General features: G+C 32.0%; 14 non-coding genes across 14 annotated transcripts; all 14 read right to left on the bottom strand.

Annotated features, from left to right (window-relative positions):
* Positions 1–1,131: 1,131 nt before the first annotated feature.
* On the bottom strand, positions 1,132–1,203 carry TRNAC-GCA (transfer RNA cysteine (anticodon GCA)). The gene has a single exon. It is a non-coding gene; the product is annotated as a tRNA-Cys (tRNA).
* Positions 1,204–2,529: 1,326 nt separating this feature from the next.
* Positions 2,530–2,601, bottom strand: TRNAC-GCA (transfer RNA cysteine (anticodon GCA)). Its single transcript has one exon. It is a non-coding gene; the product is annotated as a tRNA-Cys (tRNA).
* A 1,326-nt stretch (positions 2,602–3,927) lies between these two features.
* On the bottom strand, positions 3,928–3,999 carry TRNAC-GCA (transfer RNA cysteine (anticodon GCA)). The gene has a single exon. It is a non-coding gene; the product is annotated as a tRNA-Cys (tRNA).
* A 1,326-nt stretch (positions 4,000–5,325) lies between these two features.
* Positions 5,326–5,397, bottom strand: TRNAC-GCA (transfer RNA cysteine (anticodon GCA)). Its single transcript has one exon. It is a non-coding gene; the product is annotated as a tRNA-Cys (tRNA).
* Positions 5,398–6,723: 1,326 nt separating this feature from the next.
* On the bottom strand, positions 6,724–6,795 carry TRNAC-GCA (transfer RNA cysteine (anticodon GCA)). The gene has a single exon. It is a non-coding gene; the product is annotated as a tRNA-Cys (tRNA).
* Positions 6,796–7,757: 962 nt separating this feature from the next.
* Positions 7,758–7,829, bottom strand: TRNAC-GCA (transfer RNA cysteine (anticodon GCA)). The gene has a single exon. It is a non-coding gene; the product is annotated as a tRNA-Cys (tRNA).
* Positions 7,830–9,154: 1,325 nt separating this feature from the next.
* Positions 9,155–9,226, bottom strand: TRNAC-GCA (transfer RNA cysteine (anticodon GCA)). The gene has a single exon. It is a non-coding gene; the product is annotated as a tRNA-Cys (tRNA).
* Positions 9,227–10,552: 1,326 nt separating this feature from the next.
* On the bottom strand, positions 10,553–10,624 carry TRNAC-GCA (transfer RNA cysteine (anticodon GCA)). The gene has a single exon. It is a non-coding gene; the product is annotated as a tRNA-Cys (tRNA).
* A 1,326-nt stretch (positions 10,625–11,950) lies between these two features.
* Positions 11,951–12,022, bottom strand: TRNAC-GCA (transfer RNA cysteine (anticodon GCA)). The gene has a single exon. It is a non-coding gene; the product is annotated as a tRNA-Cys (tRNA).
* A 1,326-nt stretch (positions 12,023–13,348) lies between these two features.
* Positions 13,349–13,420, bottom strand: TRNAC-GCA (transfer RNA cysteine (anticodon GCA)). The gene has a single exon. It is a non-coding gene; the product is annotated as a tRNA-Cys (tRNA).
* A 1,325-nt stretch (positions 13,421–14,745) lies between these two features.
* On the bottom strand, positions 14,746–14,817 carry TRNAC-GCA (transfer RNA cysteine (anticodon GCA)). Its single transcript has one exon. It is a non-coding gene; the product is annotated as a tRNA-Cys (tRNA).
* Positions 14,818–16,130: 1,313 nt separating this feature from the next.
* TRNAC-GCA (transfer RNA cysteine (anticodon GCA)) lies at positions 16,131–16,202 on the bottom strand. The gene has a single exon. It is a non-coding gene; the product is annotated as a tRNA-Cys (tRNA).
* A 1,688-nt stretch (positions 16,203–17,890) lies between these two features.
* TRNAC-GCA (transfer RNA cysteine (anticodon GCA)) lies at positions 17,891–17,962 on the bottom strand. The gene has a single exon. It is a non-coding gene; the product is annotated as a tRNA-Cys (tRNA).
* Positions 17,963–19,288: 1,326 nt separating this feature from the next.
* Positions 19,289–19,360, bottom strand: TRNAC-GCA (transfer RNA cysteine (anticodon GCA)). Its single transcript has one exon. It is a non-coding gene; the product is annotated as a tRNA-Cys (tRNA).
* Positions 19,361–20,894: the final 1,534 nt, after the last annotated feature.

Here is a 20,894-nt window from a genome sequence, read left to right as displayed (position 1 = left end):
CTAAAGCTCCAATTTGGTCAGTTATAGTGACATCAGGACATATTGTGACTTTATATCTTGAGAGGCCAAACAGAACTAAGAAAATACAAATTCTTAGCAACAAACCTATATAAATTATTTCAAAAAGTAGCTGACAACAGTATATTATTGCTAATAAAATAGGACATTTTGATTTTTGGGCTTGTGGGCTCAGATGTTCAAAAATAATGTTTGATGCATAAACTCGAATGGCCTAGTTGCAAAATCAGTCTGAGATCAACCCCCAATTACAACAACAGTTCCAGAATACTGCAATGTAATTGCTTAATAATTCCTTTTTTAATTATCAAAGAGGGTGAGTATTAAAGTACACATGTTTCATGTTCAGTTATATTATACTATTCTAAATATATTACTATAGAAAGGACAGAAATTAAATTGAGGTTCTGGAACAGTTGGTGGGATTAGGGACTGAACTCAGACTGATATTGCAATAAGGCTTCTCCTACTTCTTCAGTTTAACCATTTGGGAAAGAAAGTACTTTTTTAAGAGAAACTAGGTAGGTCCTTTATATTTGCCTTCTATAAATTATAGATTTCTGTAAAAATCTCTATCAAAAAAATGAAATCTGCCACTCTAACTGTGCTATCAGGAAGTTTATAATGATAAAGTATCACTATTTAAGTGATGCTTTTCCTTATTTAATTGTCAATGAGGGTGAGTATTAAAGTACACATGTTTCATGTTCAGTTATATTATACTATTCTAAATATATTACTATAGAAAGGACAGAAATTAAATTGAGGTTCTGGAACAGTTGGTGGGATTAGGGATTGAACTCAGACTGATATTGCAATAAGGCTTCTCCTACTTCTTCATTTTTAACCATTTCGGAAAGAAAGTACTATTTTAAGAGAATCTAGGTAGGTACTTTATATTTGCCTTCTATAAATTATAGATTTCTGTTAAAATCTCTTTCAAAAAAATGGAATCTACCACTCTAACTGTGCTATCAGGAAGTATATAATGTTAAAGTTTCACTTTTTTTGTTTTCTTGCTCTTACTTGTGTTAGCTTTTCCTGTACTTGAGTTTCAAACTAGCTGTAAACTGCAAATTGATTCAGTACCTTTACACATTAAAAGCTAGGTAAAGGGGGCACCTGGATTTGAACCAGGGACCTCTCGATCTGCAGTCGAATGCTCTACCACTGAGCTATACCACCAATTGCGTACAAGCTTTTAAAAACATTCACATTGCAGTCAGAAAGTATAGGTGTTTGTACTATATATGTTGTCTTATAGGATAAAGATTAATATGTATATTTATGGTGATGCTTTGGAGAAATTAATCTGGGCTTGATTGCAGAGTTCACATAGGTGTAAGCTGTGAGCATACTCAAAAAGGAACTTTGATCATCTAATGCTCCAATTTGGTCAGTTATAGTGACATCAGGACATATTGTGACTTTATATCTTGAGAGGCCAAACAGAACTAAGAAAATACAAATTCTTAGCAACAAACCTATATAAATTTTTTCAAAAAGTAGCTGACAACAGTATATTATTGCTAATAAAATAGGACATTTTGATTTTTGGGCTTGTGGGCTCAGATGTTCAAAAATAATGTTTGATGCATAAACTCGAATGGCCTAGTTGCAAAATCAGTCTGAGATCAACCCCCAATTACAACAACAGTTCCAGAATACTGCAATGTAATTGCTTAATAATTCCTTATTTAATTATCAAAGAGGGTGAGTATTAAAGTACACATGTTTCATGTTCAGTTATATTATACTATTCTAAATATATTACTATAGAAAGGACAGAAATTAAATTGAGGTTCTGGAACAGTTGGTGGGATTAGGGATTGAACTCAGACTGATATTGCAATAAGGCTTCTCCTACTTCTTCAGTTTAACCATTTGGGAAAGAAAGTACTTTTTTAAGAGAAACTAGGTAGGTCCTTTATATTTGCCTTCTATAAATTATAGATTTCTGTAAAAATCTCTATAAAAAAAATAAAATCTGCCACTCTAACTGTGCTATCAGGAAGTTTATAATGTTAAAGTATCACTATTTAAGTGATGCTTTTCCTTATTTAATTATCAATGAGGGTGAGTGTTAAAGTACACATGTTTCATGTTCAGTTATATTATACTATTCTAAATATATTACTATAGAAAGGACAGAAATTAAATTGAGGTTCTGGAACTGTTGGTGGGATTAGGGATTGAACTCAGACTGATATTGCAATAAGGCTTCTCCTACTTCTTCATTTTTAACCATTTCGGAAAGAGAGTACTATTTTAAGAGAAACTAGGTAGGTACTTTATATTTGCCTTCAATAAATTATAGATTTCTGTTAAAATCTCTGTCAAAAAAATGAAATCTACCACTCTAACTGTGCTATCAGGAAGTATATAATGTTAAAGTTTGACTTTTTTTTTATTTCTTGCTCTTACTTGTGTTAGCTTTTCCTGTTCTTGAGTTTCAAACTAGCTGTAAACTGCAAATTGATTCAGTACCTTTACACATTAAAAGCTAGGTAAAGGGGGCACCTGGATTTGAACCAAGGACCTCTCGATCTGCAGTAGATTGCTCTACCACTGAGCTATACCACCAATTGCTTACAAGATTTTAAAAACATTCACATTGCAGTCAGAAAGTTTAGGTGTTTGTACTATATATGTTGTCTTATAGGATAAAAAATTAATATGTATATTTATGGTGATGCTTTGGAGTTATTAATCTGGGCTTGATTGCAGAGTTCACATAGGTGTAAGCTGTGAGCATGCTCAAAAAGGAACTTTGATCATCTAAAGCTCCAATTTCGTCAGTAATAGTGACATCAGGACATATTGTGACTTTAAATTTTGGGAGGCCAAACAGAACTAAGAAAATACAAATTCTTAGCAATAAACCTATATAAATTATTTCAAAAAGTAGCTGACAACAGTATATTATTGCTAATAAAATAGGACATTTTGATTTTTGGGCTTTAGGGCTCAGATGTTCAAAATTAATGTTTGATGCATAAACTCGAATGGCCTAGTTGCAAAATTAGTCTGAGATTAACCCCCAACTACAACAACAGTTCCAGAACACAGCAATACAATTGCCTTATAATTCCTTATTTAATTATCAAAGAGGGTGAGTATTAAAGTACACATGTTTCATGTTCAGTTATATTATACTATTCTAAATATATTACTATAGAAAGGACAGAAATTAAATTGAGGTTCTGGAACTGTTGGTGGGATTAGGGATTGAACTCAGACTGATATTGCAATAAGGCTTCTCCTACTTCTTCAGTTTAACCATTTGGGAAAGAAAATACTTTTTACAGAGAAACTAGGTAGGTCCTTTATATTTGCCTTCTATAAATTATAGCTTTCTTTAAAAATCGCTTTCAAATAAATGAAATCTGCCACTCTAACTGTGCTATCAGGAAGAGTATAATGTTAAAGTATCACTATTTAAGTGATGCTTTTCCTTATTTAATTATCAATGAGGGAGAGTATTAAAGTACACATGTTTCATGTTCAGTTATATTATACTATTTTATATATATTACTATAGAAAGGACAGAAATTAAATCAAGGTTCTGGAACTGTTGGTGGGATTAGGGATTGAACTCAGACTGATATTGCAATAAGGCTTCTCCTACTTCTTCATTTTTAACCATTTCAGAAAGAAAGTACTATTTTAAGAGAATCTAGGTAGGTACTTTATATTTGCCTTCTATAAATTATAGATTTCTGTTAAAATCTCTATCAAAAAAATTAAATCTACCACTCTAACTGTGCTATCAGGAAGTATATAATGTTAAAGATTCACTTTTTTTGTTTTCTTGCTCATACTTGTGTTAGCTTTTCCTGTACTTGAGTTTCAAACTAGCTGTAAACTGCAAATTGATTCAGTACCTTTACACATTAAAAGCTAGGTAAAGGGGGCACCTGGACTTGAACCAGGGACCTCTCGATCTGCAGTCGAATGCTCTACCACTGAGCTATACCCCCAATTGTGTACAAGCTTTTAAAAACATTCACATTGCAGTCAGAAAGTATAGGTGTTTGTACTATATATGTTGTCTTATAGGATAAAGATTAATATGTATATTTATGGTGATGCTTTGGAGAAATTAATCTGGGCTTGATTGCAGAGTTCACATAGGTGTAAGCTGTGAGCATACTCAAAAAGGAACTTTGATCATCTAAAGCTCCAATTTGGTCAGTTATAGTGACATCAGGACATATTGTGACTTTATATCTTGAGAGGCCAAACAGAACTAAGAAAATACAAATTCTTAGCAACAAACCTATATAAATTATTTCAAAAAGTAGCTGACAACAGTATATTATTGCTAATAAAATAGGACATTTTGATTTTTGGGCTTGAGGGCTCAGATGTTCAAAATTAATGTTTGATGCATAAACTCGAATGGCCTAGTTGCAAAATTAGTCTGAGATTAACCCCCAACTACAACAACAGTTCCAGAACACAGCAATACAATTGCCTTATAATTCCTTATTTAATTATCAAAGAGGGTGAGTATTAAAGTACACATGTTTCATGTTCAGTTATATTATACTATTCTAAATATATTACTATAGAAAGGACAGAAATTAAATTGAGGTTCTGGAACTGTTGGTGGGATTAGGGATTGAACTCAGACTGATATTGCAATAAGGCTTCTCCTACTTCTTCAGTTTAACCATTTGGGAAAGAAAATACTTTTTAAAGAGAAACTAGGTAGGTCCTTTATATTTGAATTCTATAAATTATAGCTTTCTTTAAAAATCGCTTTCAAATAAATGAAATCTGCCACTCTAACTGTGCTATCAGGAAGAGTATAATGTTAAAGTATCACTATTTAAGTGATGCTTTTCCTTATTTAATTATCAATGAGGGAGAGTATTACAGTACACATGTTTCATGTTCAGTTATATTATACTATTTTAAATATATTACTATAGAAAGGACAGAAATTAAATCAAGGTTCTGGAACTGTTGGTGGGATTAGGGATTGAACTCAGACTGATATTGCAATAAGGCTTCTCCTACTTCTTCATTTTTAACCATTTCGGAAAGAGAGTACTATTTTAAGAGAAACTAGGTAGGTACTTTATATTTGCCTTCAATAAATTATAGATTTCTGTTAAAATCTCTGTCAAAAAAATGAAATCTACCACTCTAACTGTGCTATCAGGAAGTATATAATGTTAAAGTTTGACTTTTTTTTTATTTCTTGCTCTTACTTGTGTTAGCTTTTCCTGTTCTTGAGTTTCAAACTAGCTGTAAACTGCAAATTGATTCAGTACCTTTACACATTAAAAGCTAGGTAAAGGGGGCACCTGGATTTGAACCAAGGACCTCTCGATCTGCAGTAGATTGCTCTACCACTGAGCTATACCACCAATTGCTTACAAGATTTTAAAAACATTCACATTGCAGTCAGAAAGTTTAGGTGTTTGTACTATATATGTTGTCTTATAGGATAAAAAATTAATATGTATATTTATGGTGATGCTTTGGAGTTATTAATCTGGGCTTGATTGCAGAGTTCACATAGGTGTAAGCTGTGAGCATGCTCAAAAAGGAACTTTGATCATCTAAAGCTCCAATTTCATCAGTAATAGTGACATCAGGACATATTGTGACTTTAAATTTTGGGAGGCCAAACAGAACTAAGAAAATACAAATTCTTAGCAATAAACCTATATAAATTATTTCAAAAAGTAGCTGACAACAGTATATTATTGCTAATAAAATAGGACATTTTGATTTTTGGGCTTGAGGGCTCAGATGTTCAAAATTAATGTTTGATGCATAAACTCGAATGGCCTAGTTGCAAAATTAGTCTGAGATTAACCCCCAACTACAACAACAGTTCCAGAACACAGCAATACAATTGCCTTATAATTCCTTATTTAATTATCAAAGAGGGTGAGTATTAAAGTACACATGTTTCATGTTCAGTTATATTATACTATTCTAAATATATTACTATAGAAAGGACAGAAATTAAATTGAGGTTCTGGAACTGTTGGTGGGATTAGGGATTGAACTCAGACTGATATTGCAATAAGGCTTCTCCTACTTCTTCAGTTTAACCATTTGGGAAAGAAAATACTTTTTACAGAGAAACTAGGTAGGTCCTTTATATTTGCCTTCTATAAATTATAGCTTTCTTTAAAAATCGCTTTCAAATAAATGAAATCTGCCACTCTAACTGTGCTATCAGGAAGAGTATAATGTTAAAGTATCACTATTTAAGTGATGCTTTTCCTTATTTAATTATCAATGAGGGAGAGTATTAAAGTACACATGTTTCATGTTCAGTTATATTATACTATTTTATATATATTACTATAGAAAGGACAGAAATTAAATCAAGGTTCTGGAACTGTTGGTGGGATTAGGGATTGAACTCAGACTGATATTGCAATAAGGCTTCTCCTACTTCTTCATTTTTAACCATTTCAGAAAGAAAGTACTATTTTAAGAGAATCTAGGTAGGTACTTTATATTTGCCTTCTATAAATTATAGATTTCTGTTAAAATCTCTATCAAAAAAATTAAATCTACCACTCTAACTGTGCTATCAGGAAGTATATAATGTTAAAGATTCACTTTTTTTGTTTTCTTGCTCATACTTGTGTTAGCTTTTCCTGTACTTGAGTTTCAAACTAGCTGTAAACTGCAAATTGATTCAGTACCTTTACACATTAAAAGCTAGGTAAAGGGGGCACCTGGATTTGAACCAGGGACCTCTCGATCTGCAGTCGAATGCTCTACCACTGAGCTATACCCCCAATTGTGTACAAGCTTTTAAAAACATTCACATTGCAGTCAGAAAGTATAGGTGTTTGTACTATATATGTTGTCTTATAGGATAAAGATTAATATGTATATTTATGGTGATGCTTTGGAGAAATTAATCTGGGCTTGATTGCAGAGTTCACATAGGTGTAAGCTGTGAGCATACTCAAAAAGGAACTTTGATCATCTAAAGCTCCAATTTGGTCAGTTATAGTGACATCAGGACATATTGTGACTTTATATCTTGAGAGGCCAAACAGAACTAAGAAAATACAAATTCTTAGCAACAAACCTATATAAATTATTTCAAAAAGTAGCTGACAACAGTATATTATTGCTAATAAAATAGGACATTTTGATTTTTGGGCTTGTGGGCTCAGATGTTCAAAAATAATGTTTGATGCATAAACTCGAATGGCCTAGTTGCAAAATCAGTCTGAGATCAACCCCCAATTACAACAACAGTTCCAGAATACTGCAATGTAATTGCTTAATAATTCCTTTTTTAATTATCAAAGAGGGTGAGTATTAAAGTACACATGTTTCATGTTCAGTTATATTATACTATTCTAAATATATTACTATAGAAAGGACAGAAATTAAATTGAGGTTCTGGAACAGTTGGTGGGATTAGGGATTGAACTCAGACTGATATTGCAATAAGGCTTCTCCTACTTCTTCATTTTTAACCATTTTGGAAAGAAAGTACTATTTTAAGAGAATCTAGGTAGGTACTTTATATTTGCCTTCTATAAATTATAGATTTCTGTTAAAATCTCTTTCAAAAAAATGAAATCTACCACTCTAACTGTGCTATCAGGAAGTATATAATGTTAAAGTTTCACTTTTTTTGTTTTCTTGCTCTTACTTGTGTTAGCTTTTCCTGTTCTTGAGTTTCAAACTAGCTGTAAACTGCAAATTGATTCAGTACCTTTACACATTAAAAGCTAGGTAAAGGGGGCACCTGGATTTGAACCAAGGACCTCTCGATCTGCAGTAGAATGCTCTACCACTGAGCTATACCACCAATTGCTTACAAGATTTTAAAAACATTCACATTGCAGTCAGAAAGTTTAGGTGTTTGTACTATATATGTTGTCTTATAGGATAAAAAATTAATATGTATATTTATGGTGATGCTTTGGAGTTATTAATCTGGGCTTGATTGCAGAGTTCACATAGGTGTAAGCTGTGAGCATGCTCAAAAAGGAACTTTGATCATCTAAAGCTCCAATTTCGTCAGTAATAGTGACATCAGGACATATTGTGACTTTAAATTTTGGGAGGCCAAACAGAACTAAGAAAATACAAATTCTTAGCAATAAACCTATATAAATTATTTCAAAAAGTAGCTGACAACAGTATATTATTGCTAATAAAATAGGACATTTTGATTTTTGGGCTTGAGGGCTCAGATGTTCAAAATTAATGTTTGATGCATAAACTCGAATGGCCTAGTTGCAAAATTAGTCTGAGATTAACCCCCAACTACAACAACAGTTCCAGAACACAGCAATACAATTGCCTTATAATTCCTTATTTAATTATCAAAGAGGGTGAGTATTAAAGTACACATGTTTCATGTTCAGTTATATTATACTATTCTAAATATATTACTATAGAAAGGACAGAAATTAAATTGAGGTTCTGGAACTGTTGGTGGGATTAGGGATTGAACTCAGACTGATATTGCAATAAGGCTTCTCCTACTTCTTCAGTTTAACCATTTGGGAAAGAAAATACTTTTTAAAGAGAAACTAGGTAGGTCCTTTATATTTGCCTTCTCTAAATTATAGATTTCTGTAAAAATCTCTATAAAAAAAATAAAATCTGCCACTCTAACTGTGCTATAAGGAAGTTTATAATGTTAAAGTATCACTATTTAAGTGATGCTTTTCCTTATTTAATTATCAATGAGGGTGAGTATTAAAGTACACATGTTTCACGTTCAGTTATAGTATACTATTCTAAATATATTACTATACAAAGGACAGAAATTAAATCGAGGTTCTGGAACTGTTGGTGGGATTAGGGATTGAACTCAGACTGATATTGCAATAAGAGTTCTCCTACTTTTTCAGTTTAACCATTTGGGAAAGAAAGTACTTTTTAAAGAGAAACTAGGTAGGTCCTTTATATTTGCCTTCTATAAATTATAGATTTCTGTTAAAATCTCTATCAAAAAAATTAAATCTACCACTCTAACTGTGCTATCAGGAAGTATATAATGTTAAAGATTCACTTTTTTTGTTTTCTTGCTCATACTTGTGTTAGCTTTTCCTGTACTTGAGTTTCAAACTAGCTGTAAACTGCAAATTGATTCAGTACCTTTACACATTAAAAGCTAGGTAAAGGGGGCACCTGGATTTGAACCAGGGACCTCTCGATCTGCAGTCGAATGCTCTACCACTGAGCTATACCCCCAATTGCATACAAGCTTTTAAAAACATTCACATTGCAGTCAGAAAGTATAGGTGTTTGTACTATATATGTTGTCTTATAGGATAAAAAATTAATATGTATATTTATGGTGATGCTTTGGAGTTATTAATCTGGGCTTGATTGCAGAGTTCACATAGGTGTAAGCTGTGAGCATGCTCAAAAAGGAACTTTGATCATCTAAAGCTCCAATTTTGTCAGTAATAGTGACATCAGGACATATTGTGACTTTATATCTTGAGAGGCCAAACAGAACTAAGAAAATACAAATTCTTAGCAACAAACCTATATAAATTATTTCAAAAAGTAGCTGACAACAGTATATTATTGCTAATAAAATAGGACATTTTGATTTTTGGGCTTGTGGGCTCAGATGTTCAAAAATAATGTTTGATGCATAAACTCGAATGGCCTAGTTGCAAAATCAGTCTGAGATCAACCCCCAATTACAACAACAGTTCCAGAATACTGCAATGTAATTGCTTAATAATTCCTTTTTTAATTATCAAAGAGGGTGAGTATTAAAGTACACATGTTTCATGTTCAGTTATATTATACTATTCTAAATATATTACTATAGAAAGGACAGAAATTAAATTGAGGTTCTGGAACAGTTGGTGGGATTAGGGACTGAACTCAGACTGATATTGCAATAAGGCTTCTCCTACTTCTTCAGTTTAACCATTTGGGAAAGAAAGTACTTTTTTAAGAGAAACTAGGTAGGTCCTTTATATTTGCCTTCTATAAATTATAGATTTCTGTAAAAATCTCTATCAAAAAAATGAAATCTGCCACTCTAACTGTGCTATCAGGAAGTTTATAATGATAAAGTATCACTATTTAAGTGATGCTTTTCCTTATTTAATTGTCAATGAGGGTGAGTATTAAAGTACACATGTTTCATGTTCAGTTATATTATACTATTCTAAATATATTACTATAGAAAGGACAGAAATTAAATTGAGGTTCTGGAACAGTTGGTGGGATTAGGGATTGAACTCAGACTGATATTGCAATAAGGCTTCTCCTACTTCTTCATTTTTAACCATTTCGGAAAGAAAGTACTATTTTAAGAGAATCTAGGTAGGTACTTTATATTTGCCTTCTATAAATTATAGATTTCTGTTAAAATCTCTTTCAAAAAAATGGAATCTACCACTCTAACTGTGCTATCAGGAAGTATATAATGTTAAAGTTTCACTTTTTTTGTTTTCTTGCTCTTACTTGTGTTAGCTTTTCCTGTACTTGAGTTTCAAACTAGCTGTAAACTGCAAATTGATTCAGTACCTTTACACATTAAAAGCTAGGTAAAGGGGGCACCTGGATTTGAACCAGGGACCTCTCGATCTGCAGTCGAATGCTCTACCACTGAGCTATACCACCAATTGCGTACAAGCTTTTAAAAACATTCACATTGCAGTCAGAAAGTATAGGTGTTTGTACTATATATGTTGTCTTATAGGATAAAGATTAATATGTATATTTATGTTGATGCTTTGGAGAAATTAATCTGGGCTTGATTGCAGAGTTCACATAGGTGTAAGCTGTGAGCATACTCAAAAAGGAACTTTGATCATCTAAAGCTCCAATTTGGTCAGTTATAGTGACATCAGGACATATTGTGACTTTATATCTTGAGAGGCCAAACAGAACTAAGAAAATACAAATTCTTAGCAACAAACCTATATAAATTATTTCAAAAAGTAGCTGACAACAGTATATTATTGCTAATAAAATAGGACATTTTGATTTTTGGGCTTGTGGGCTCAGATGTTCAAAAATAATGTTTGATGCATAAACTCGAATGGCCTAGTTGCAAAATCAGTCTGAGATCAACCCCCAATTACAACAACAGTTCCAGAATACTGCAATGTAATTGCTTAATAATTCCTTATTTAATTATCAAAGAGGGTGAGTATTAAAGTACACATGTTTCATGTTCAGTTATATTATACTATTCTAAATATATTACTATAGAAAGGACAGAAATTAAATTGAGGTTCTGGAACAGTTGGTGGGATTAGGGATTGAACTCAGACTGATATTGCAATAAGGCTTCTCCTACTTCTTCAGTTTAACCATTTGGGAAAGAAAGTACTTTTTTAAGAGAAACTAGGTAGGTCCTTTATATTTGCCTTCTATAAATTATAGATTTCTGTAAAAATCTCTATAAAAAAAATAAAATCTGCCACTCTAACTGTGCTATCAGGAAGTTTATAATGTTAAAGTATCACTATTTAAGTGATGCTTTTCCTTATTTAATTATCAATGAGGGTGAGTGTTAAAGTACACATGTTTCATGTTCAGTTATATTATACTATTCTAAATATATTACTATAGAAAGGACAGAAATTAAATTGAGGTTCTGGAACTGTTGGTGGGATTAGGGATTGAACTCAGACTGATATTGCAATAAGGCTTCTCCTACTTCTTCATTTTTAACCATTTCGGAAAGAGAGTACTATTTTAAGAGAAACTAGGTAGGTACTTTATATTTGCCTTCAATAAATTATAGATTTCTGTTAATATCTCTGTCAAAAAAATGAAATCTACCACTCTAACTGTGCTATCAGGAAGTATATAATGTTAAAGTTTGACTTTTTTTTTATTTCTTGCTCTTACTTGTGTTAGCTTTTCCTGTTCTTGAGTTTCAAACTAGCTGTAAACTGCAAATTGATTCAGTACCTTTACACATTAAAAGCTAGGTAAAGGGGGCACCTGGATTTGAACCAGGGACCTCTTGATCTGCAGTTGAATGCTCTACCACTGAGCTATACCACCAATTGCTTACAAGATTTTAAAAACATTCACATTGCAGTCAGAAAGTTTAGGTGTTTGTACTATATATGTTGTCTTATTGGATAAAAAATTAATATGTATATTTATGGTGATGCTTTGGAGTTATTAATCTGGGCTTGATTGCAGAGTTCACATAGGTGTAAGCTGTGAGCATACTCAAAAAGGAACTTTGATCATCTAAAGCTCCAATTTGGTCAGTTATAGTGACATCAGGACATATTGTGACTTTATATCTTGAGAGGCCAAACAGAACTAAGAAAATACAAATTCTTAGCAACAAACCTATATAAATTATTTCAAAAAGTAGCTGACAACAGTATATTATTGCTAATAAAATAGGACATTTTGATTTTTGGGCTTGTGGGCTCAGATGTTCAAAAATAATGTTTGATGCATAAACTCGAATGGCCTAGTTGCAAAATCAGTCTGAGATCAACCCCCAATTACAACAACAGTTCCAGAATACTGCAATGTAATTGCTTAATAATTCCTTTTTTAATTATCAAAGAGGGTGAGTATTAAAGTACACATGTTTCATGTTCAGTTATATTATACTATTCTAAATATATTACTATAGAAAGGACAGAAATTAAATTGAGGTTCTGGAACAGTTGGTGGGATTAGGGACTGAACTCAGACTGATATTGCAAAAAGGCATCTCCTACTTCTTCAGTTTAACCATTTGGGAAAGAAAGTACTTTTTTAAGAGAAACTAGGTAGGTCCTTTATATTTGCCTTCTATAAATTATAGATTTCTGTAAAAATCTCTATCAAAAAAATGAAATCTGCCACTCTAACTGTGCTATCAGGAAGTTTATAATGATAAAGTATCACTATTTAAGTGATGCTTTTCCTTATTTAATTGTCAATGAGGGTGAGTATTAAAGTACACATGTTTCATGTTCAGTTATATTATACTATTCTAAATATATTACTATAGAAAGGACAGAAATTAAATTGAGGTTCTGGAACAGTTGGTGGGATTAGGGATTGAACTCAGACTGATATTGCAATAAGGCTTCTCCTACTTCTTCATTTTTAACCATTTCGGAAAGAAAGTACTATTTTAAGAGAATCTAGGTAGGTACTTTATATTTGCCTTCTATAAATTAAAGATTTCTGTTAAAATCTCTTTCAAAAAAATGGAATCTACCACTCTAACTGTGCTATCAGGAAGTATATAATGTTAAAGTTTCACTTTTTTTGTTTTCTTGCTCTTACTTGTGTTAGCTTTTCCTGTACTTGAGTTTCAAACTAGCTGTAAACTGCAAATTGATTCAGTACCTTTACACATTAAAAGCTAGGTAAAGGGGGCACCTGGATTTGAACCAGGGACCTCTCGATCTGCAGTCGAATGCTCTACCACTGAGCTATACCACCAATTGCGTACAAGCTTTTAAAAACATTCACATTGCAGTCAGAAAGTATAGGTGTTTGTACTATATATGTTGTCTTATAGGATAAAGATTAATATGTATATTTATGGTGATGCTTTGGAGAAATTAATCTGGGCTTGATTGCAGAGTTCACATAGGTGTAAGCTGTGAGCATACTCAAAAAGGAACTTTGATCATCTAAAGCTCCAATTTGGTCAGTTATAGTGACATCAGGACATATTGTGACTTTATATCTTGAGAGGCCAAACAGAACTAAGAAAATACAAATTCTTAGCAACAAACCTATATAAATTATTTCAAAAAGTAGCTGACAACAGTATATTATTGCTAATAAAATAGGACATATTGATTTTTAGGCTTGTGGGCTCAGATGTTCAAAAATAATGTTTGATGCATAAACTCGAATGGCCTAGTTGCAAAATCAGTCTGAGATCAACCCCCAATTACAACAACAGTTCCAGAATACTGCAATGTAATTGCTTAATAATTCCTTTTTTAATTATCAAAGAGGGTGAGTATTAAAGTACACATGTTTCATGTTCAGTTATATTATACTATTCTAAATATATTACTATAGAAAGGACAGAAATTAAATTGAGGTTCTGGAACAGTTGGTGGGATTAGGGACTGAACTCAGACTGATATTGCAAAAAGGCATCTCCTACTTCTTCAGTTTAACCATTTGGGAAAGAAAGTACTTTTTTAAGAGAAACTAGGTAGGTCCTTTATATTTGCCTTCTATAAATTATAGATTTCTGTAAAAATCTCTATCAAAAAAATGAAATCTGCCACTCTAACTGTGCTATCAGGAAGTTTATAATGATAAAGTATCACTATTTAAGTGATGCTTTTCCTTATTTAATTGTCAATGAGGGTGAGTATTAAAGTACACATGTTTCATGTTCAGTTATATTATACTATTCTAAATATATTACTATAGAAAGGACAGAAATTAAATTGAGGTTCTGGAACAGTTGGTGGGATTAGGGATTGAACTCAGACTGATATTGCAATAAGGCTTCTCCTACTTCTTCATTTTTAACCATTTCGGAAAGAAAGTACTATTTTAAGAGAATCTAGGTAGGTACTTTATATTTGCCTTCTATAAATTAAAGATTTCTGTTAAAATCTCTTTCAAAAAAATGGAATCTACCACTCTAACTGTGCTATCAGGAAGTATATAATGTTAAAGTTTCACTTTTTTTGTTTTCTTGCTCTTACTTGTGTTAGCTTTTCCTGTACTTGAGTTTCAAACTAGCTGTAAACTGCAAATTGATTCAGTACCTTTACACATTAAAAGCTAGGTAAAGGGGGCACCTGGATTTGAACCAGGGACCTCTCGATCTGCAGTCGAATGCTCTACCACTGAGCTATACCACCAATTGCGTACAAGCTTTTAAAAACATTCACATTGCAGTCAGAAAGTATAGGTGTTTGTACTATATATGTTGTCTTATAGGATAAAGATTAATATGTATATTTATGGTGATGCTTTGGAGAAATTAATCTGGGCTTGATTGCAGAGTTCACATAGGTGTAAGCTGTGAGCATACTCAAAAAGGAACTTTGATCATCTAAAGCTCCAATTTGGTCAGTTATAGTGACATCAGGACATATTGTGACTTTATATCTTGAGAGGCCAAACAGAACTAAGAAAATACAAATTCTTAGCAACAAACCTATATAAATTATTTCAAAAAGTAGCTGACAACAGTATATTATTGCTAATAAAATAGGACATATTGATTTTTAGGCTTGTGGGCTCAGATGTTCAAAAATAATGTTTGATGCATAAACTCGAATGGCCTAGTTGCAAAATCAGTCTGAGATCAACCCCCAATTACAACAACAGTTCCAGAATACTGCAATGTAATTGCTTAATAATTCCTTATTTAATTATCAAAGAGGGTGAGTATTAAAGTACACATGTTTCATGTTCAGTTATATTATACTATTCTAAATATATTACTATAGAAAGGACAGAAATTAAATTGAGGTTCTGGAACAGTTGGTGGGATTAGGGATTGAACTCAGACTGATATTGCAATAAGGCTTCTCCTACTTCTTCAGTTTAACCATTTGGGAAAGAAAGTACTTTTTTAAGAGAAACTAGGTAGGTCCTTTATATTTGCCTTCTATAAATTATAGATTTCTGTAAAAATCTCTATAAAAAAAATAAAATCTGCCACTCTAACTGTGCTATCAGGAAGTTTATAATGTTAAAGTATCACTATTTAAGTGATGCTTTCCTTATTTAATTATCAATGAGGGTGAGTATTAAAGTACACATGTTTCATGTTCAGTTATATTATACTATTCTAAATATATTACTCTAGAAAGGACAGAAATTAAATTGAGGTTCTGGAACTGTTGGTGGGATTAGGGATTGAACTCAGACTGATATTGCAATAAGGCTTCTCCTACTTCTTCATTTTTAACCATTTCGGAAAGAGAGTACTATTTTAAGAGAAACTAGGTAGGTACTTTATATTTGCCTTCAATAAATTATAGATTTCTGTTAAAATCTCTGTCAAAAAAATGAAATCTACCACTCTAACTGTGCTATCAGGAAGTATATAATGTTAAAGTTTGACTTTTTTTTTATTTCTTGCTCTTACTTGTGTTAGCTTTTCCTGTTCTTTCCTGTTCTGTGCAAATTGATTCAGTACCTTTACACATTAAAAGCTAGGTAAAGGGGGCAACTGGATTTGAACCAGGGACCTCTTGATCTGCAGTCGAATGCTCTACCACTGAGCTATACCCCCAATTATGTACAAGCTTTTAAAAACATTCACATTGCAGTCAGAAAGTATAGGTGTTTGTACTATATATGTTGTCTTATAGGATAAAGATTAATATGTATATTTATGGTGATGCTTTGGAGAAATTAATCTGGGCTTGATTGCAGAGTTCACATAGGTGTAAGCTGTGAGCATACTCAAAAAGGAACTTTGATCATCTAAAGCTCCAATTTGGTCAGTTATAGTGACATCAGGACATATTGTGACTTTATATCTTGAGAGGCCAAACAGAACTAAGAAAATACAAATTCTTAGCAACAAACCTATATAAATTATTTCAAAAAGTAGCTGACAACAGTATATTATTGCTAATAAAATAGGACATTTTGATTTTTGGGCTTGAGGGCTCAGATGTTCAAAATTAATGTTTGATGCATAAACTCGAATGGCCTAGTTGCAAAATTAGTCTGAGATTAACCCCCAACTACAACAACAGTTCCAGAATACTGCAATACAATTGCCTTATAATTCCTTATTTAATTATCAAAAAGGGTGAGTATTAAAGTACACATGTTTCATGTTCAGTTATATTATACTATTCTAAATATATTACTATAGAAAGGACAGAAATTAAATTGAGGTTCTGGAACTGTTGGTGGGATTAGGGATTGAACTCAGACTGATATTGCAATAAGGCTTCTCCTACTTCTTCAGTTTAACCATTTGGGAAAGAAAATACTTTTTAAAGAGAAACTAGGTAGGTCCTTTATATTTGCCTTCTCTAAATTATAGATTTCTGTAAAAATCTCTATAAAAAAAATAAAATCTGCCACTCTAACTGTGCTATAAGGAAGTTTATAATGTTAAAGTATCACTATTTAAGTGATGCTTTTCCTTATTTAATTATCAATGAGGGAGAGTATTAAAGTACACATGTTTCACGTTCAGTTATAGTATACTATTCTAAATATATTACTATACAAAGGACAGAAATTAAATCGAGGTTCTGGAACTGTTGGTGGGATTAGGGATTGAACTCAGACTGATATTGCAATAAGAGTTCTCCTACTTTTTCAGTTTAACCATTTGGGAAAGAAAGTACTTTTTAAAGAGAAACTAGGTAGGTCCTTTATATTTGCCTTCTATAAATTATAGTTTTCTTTAAAAATCGCTTTCAAATAAATGAAATCTGCCACTCTAACTGTGCTATCAGGAAGAGTATAATGTTAAAGTATCACTATTTAAGTGATGCTTTTCCTTATTTAATTATCAATGAGGGAGAGTATTAAAGTACACATGTTTCATGTTCAGTTATATTATACTATTTTAAATATATTACTATAGAATGGACATAAATTAAATCAAGGTTCTGGAACTGTTGGTGGGATTAGGGATTGAACTCAGACTGATATTGCAATAAGGCTTCTCCTACTTCTTCATTTTTAACCATTTCTGAAAGAAAGTACTATTTTAAGAGAATCTAGGTAGGTCCTTTATATTTGCCTTCTATAAATTATAGATTTCTGTTAAAATCTCTATCAAAAAAATTAAATCTACCACTCTAACTGTGCTATCAGGAAGTATATAATGTTAAAGATTCACTTTTTTTGTTTTCTTGCTCATACTTGTGTTAGCTTTTCCTGTACTTGAGTTTCAAACTAGCTGTAAACTGCAAATTGATTCAGTACCTTTACACATTAAAAGCTAGGTAAAGGGGGCACCTGGATTTGAACCAGGGACCTCTCAATCTGCAGTCGAATGCTCTACCACTGAGCTATACCCCCAATTGCATACAAGATTTTAAAAACATTCACATTGCAGTCAGAAAGTATAGGTGTTTGTACTATATATGTTGTCTTATAGGATAAAAGATTAATATGCATATTTATGGTGATGCTTTGGAGAAATTAATCTGGGCTTGATTGCAGAGTTCACATAGGTGTAAGCTGTGAGCATACTCAAAATGGAACTTTGATCATCTAAAGCTCCAATTTGGTCAGTTATAGTGACATCAGGACATATTGTGACTTTATATCTTGAGAGGCCAAACAGAACTAAGAAAATACAAATTCTTAGCAACAAACCTATATAAATTATTTCAAAAAGTAGCTGACAACAGTATATTATTGTTAATAAAATAGGACATTTTGATTTTTGGGCTTGTGGGCTCAGATGTTCAAAAATAATGTTTGATGCATAAACTCGAATGGCCTAGTTGCAAAATCAGTCTGAGATCAACCCCCAATTACAACAACAGTTCCAGAATACTGCAATGTAATTGCTTAATAATTCCTTATTTAATTATCAAAGAGGGTGAGTATTAAAGTACACATGTTTCATGTTCAGTTATATTATACTATTCTAAATATATTACTATAGAAAGGACAGAAATTAAATTGAGGTTCTGGAACAGTTGGTGGGATTAGGGATTGAACTCAGACTGATATTGCAATAAGGCTTCTCCTACTTCTTCAGTTTAACCATTTGGGAAAGAAAGTACTTTTTTAAGAGAAACTAGGTAGGTCCTTTATATTTGCCTTCTATAAATTATAGATTTCTGTAAAAATCTCTATAAAAAAAATAAAATCTGCCACTCTAACTGTGCTATCAGGAAGTTTATAATGTTAAAGTATCACTATTTAAGTGATGCTTTCCTTATTTAATTATCAATGAGGGTGAGTATTAAAGTACACATGTTTCATGTTCAGTTATATTATACTATTCTAAATATATTACTCTAGAAAGGACAGAAATTAAATTGAGGTTCTGGAACTGTTGGTGGGATTAGGGATTGAACTCAGACTGATATTGCAATAAGGCTTCTCCTACTTCTTCATTTTTAACCATTTCGGAAAGAGAGTACTATTTTAAGAGAAACTAGGTAGGTACTTTATATTTGCCTTCAATAAATTATAGATTTCTGTTAAAATCTCTGTCAAAAAAATGAAATCTACCACTCTAACTGTGCTATCAGGAAGTATATAATGTTAAAGTTTGACTTTTTTTTTATTTCTTGCTCTTACTTGTGTTAGCTTTTCCTGTTCTTGAGTTTCAAACTAGCTGTAAACTGCAAATTGATTCAGTACCTTTACACATTAAAAGCTAGGTAAAGGGGGCAACTGGATTTGAACCAGGGACCTCTTGATCTGCAGTCGAATGCTCTACCACTGAGCTATACCCCCAATTATGTACAAGCTTTTAAAAACATTCACATTGCAGTCAGAAAGTATAGGTGTTTGTACTATATATGTTGTCTTATAGGATAAAGATTAATATGTATATTTATGGTGATGCTTTGGAGAAATTAATCTGGGCTTGATTGCAGAGTTCACATAGGTGTAAGCTGTGAGCATACTCAAAAAGGAACTTTGATCATCTAAAGCTCCAATTTGGTCAGTTATAGTGACATCAGGACATATTGTGACTTTATATCTTGAGAGGCCAAACAGAACTAAGAAAATACAAATTCTTAGCAACAAACCTATATAAATTATTTCAAAAAGTAGCTGACAACAGTATATTATTGCTAATAAAATAGGACATTTTGATTTTTGGGCTTGAGGGCTCAGATGTTCAAAATTAATGTTTGATGCATAAACTCGAATGGCCTAGTTGCAAAATTAGTCTGAGATTAACCCCCAACTACAACAACAGTTCCAGAATACTGCAATACAATTGCCTTATAATTCCTTATTTAATTATCAAAAAGGGTGAGTATTAAAGTACACATGTTTCATGTTCAGTTATATTATACTATTCTAAATATATTACTATAGAAAGGACAGAAATTAAATTGAGGTTCTGGAACTGTTGGTGGGATTAGGGATTGAACTCAGACTGATATTGCAATAAGGCTTCTCCTACTTCTTCAGTTTAACCATTTGGGAAAGAAAATACTTTTTAAAGAGAAACTAGGTAGGTCCTTTATATTTGCCTTCTCTAAATTATAGATTTCTGTAAAAATCTCTATAAAAAAAATAAAATCTGCCACTCTAACTGTGCTATAAGGAAGTTTATAATGTTAAAGTATCACTATTTAAGTGATGCTTTTCCTTATTTAATTATCAATGAGGGAGAGTATTAAAGTACACATGTTTCACGTTCAGTTATAGTATACTATTCTAAATATATTACTATACAAAGGACAGAAATTAAATCGAGGTTCTGGAACTGTTGGTGGGATTAGGGATTGAACTCAGACTGATATTGCAATAAGAGTTCTCCTACTTTTTCAGTTTAACCATTTGGGAAAGAAAGTACTTTTTAAAGAGAAACTAGGTAGGTCCTTTATATTTGCCTTCTATAAATTATAGTTTTCTTTAAAAATCGCTTTCAAATAAATGAAATCTGCCACTCTAACTGTGCTATCAGGAAGAGTATAATGTTAAAGTATCACTATTTAAGTGATGCTTTTCCTTATTTAATTATCAATGAGGGAGAGTATTAAAGTACACATGTTTCATGTTCAGTTATATTATACTATTTTAAATATATTACTATAGAATGGACATAAATTAAATCAAGGTTCTGGAACTGTTGGTGGGATTAGGGATTGAACTCAGACTGATATTGCAATAAGGCTTCTCCTACTTCTTCATTTTTAACCATTTCTGAAAGAAAGTACTATTTTAAGAGAATCTAGGTAGGTCCTTTATATTTGCCTTCTATAAATTATAGATTTCTGTTAAAATCTCTATCAAAAAAATTAAATCTACC

Source organism: Taudactylus pleione, unplaced genomic scaffold (assembly GCF_031769625.1).
Source record: "Taudactylus pleione unplaced genomic scaffold, aTauple2 ptg000021l, whole genome shotgun sequence".
In the NCBI taxonomy this organism is placed as follows: domain Eukaryota; kingdom Metazoa; phylum Chordata; class Amphibia; order Anura; family Myobatrachidae; genus Taudactylus; species Taudactylus pleione.
This window is presented reverse-complemented; position numbering and strand designations above follow the sequence as displayed.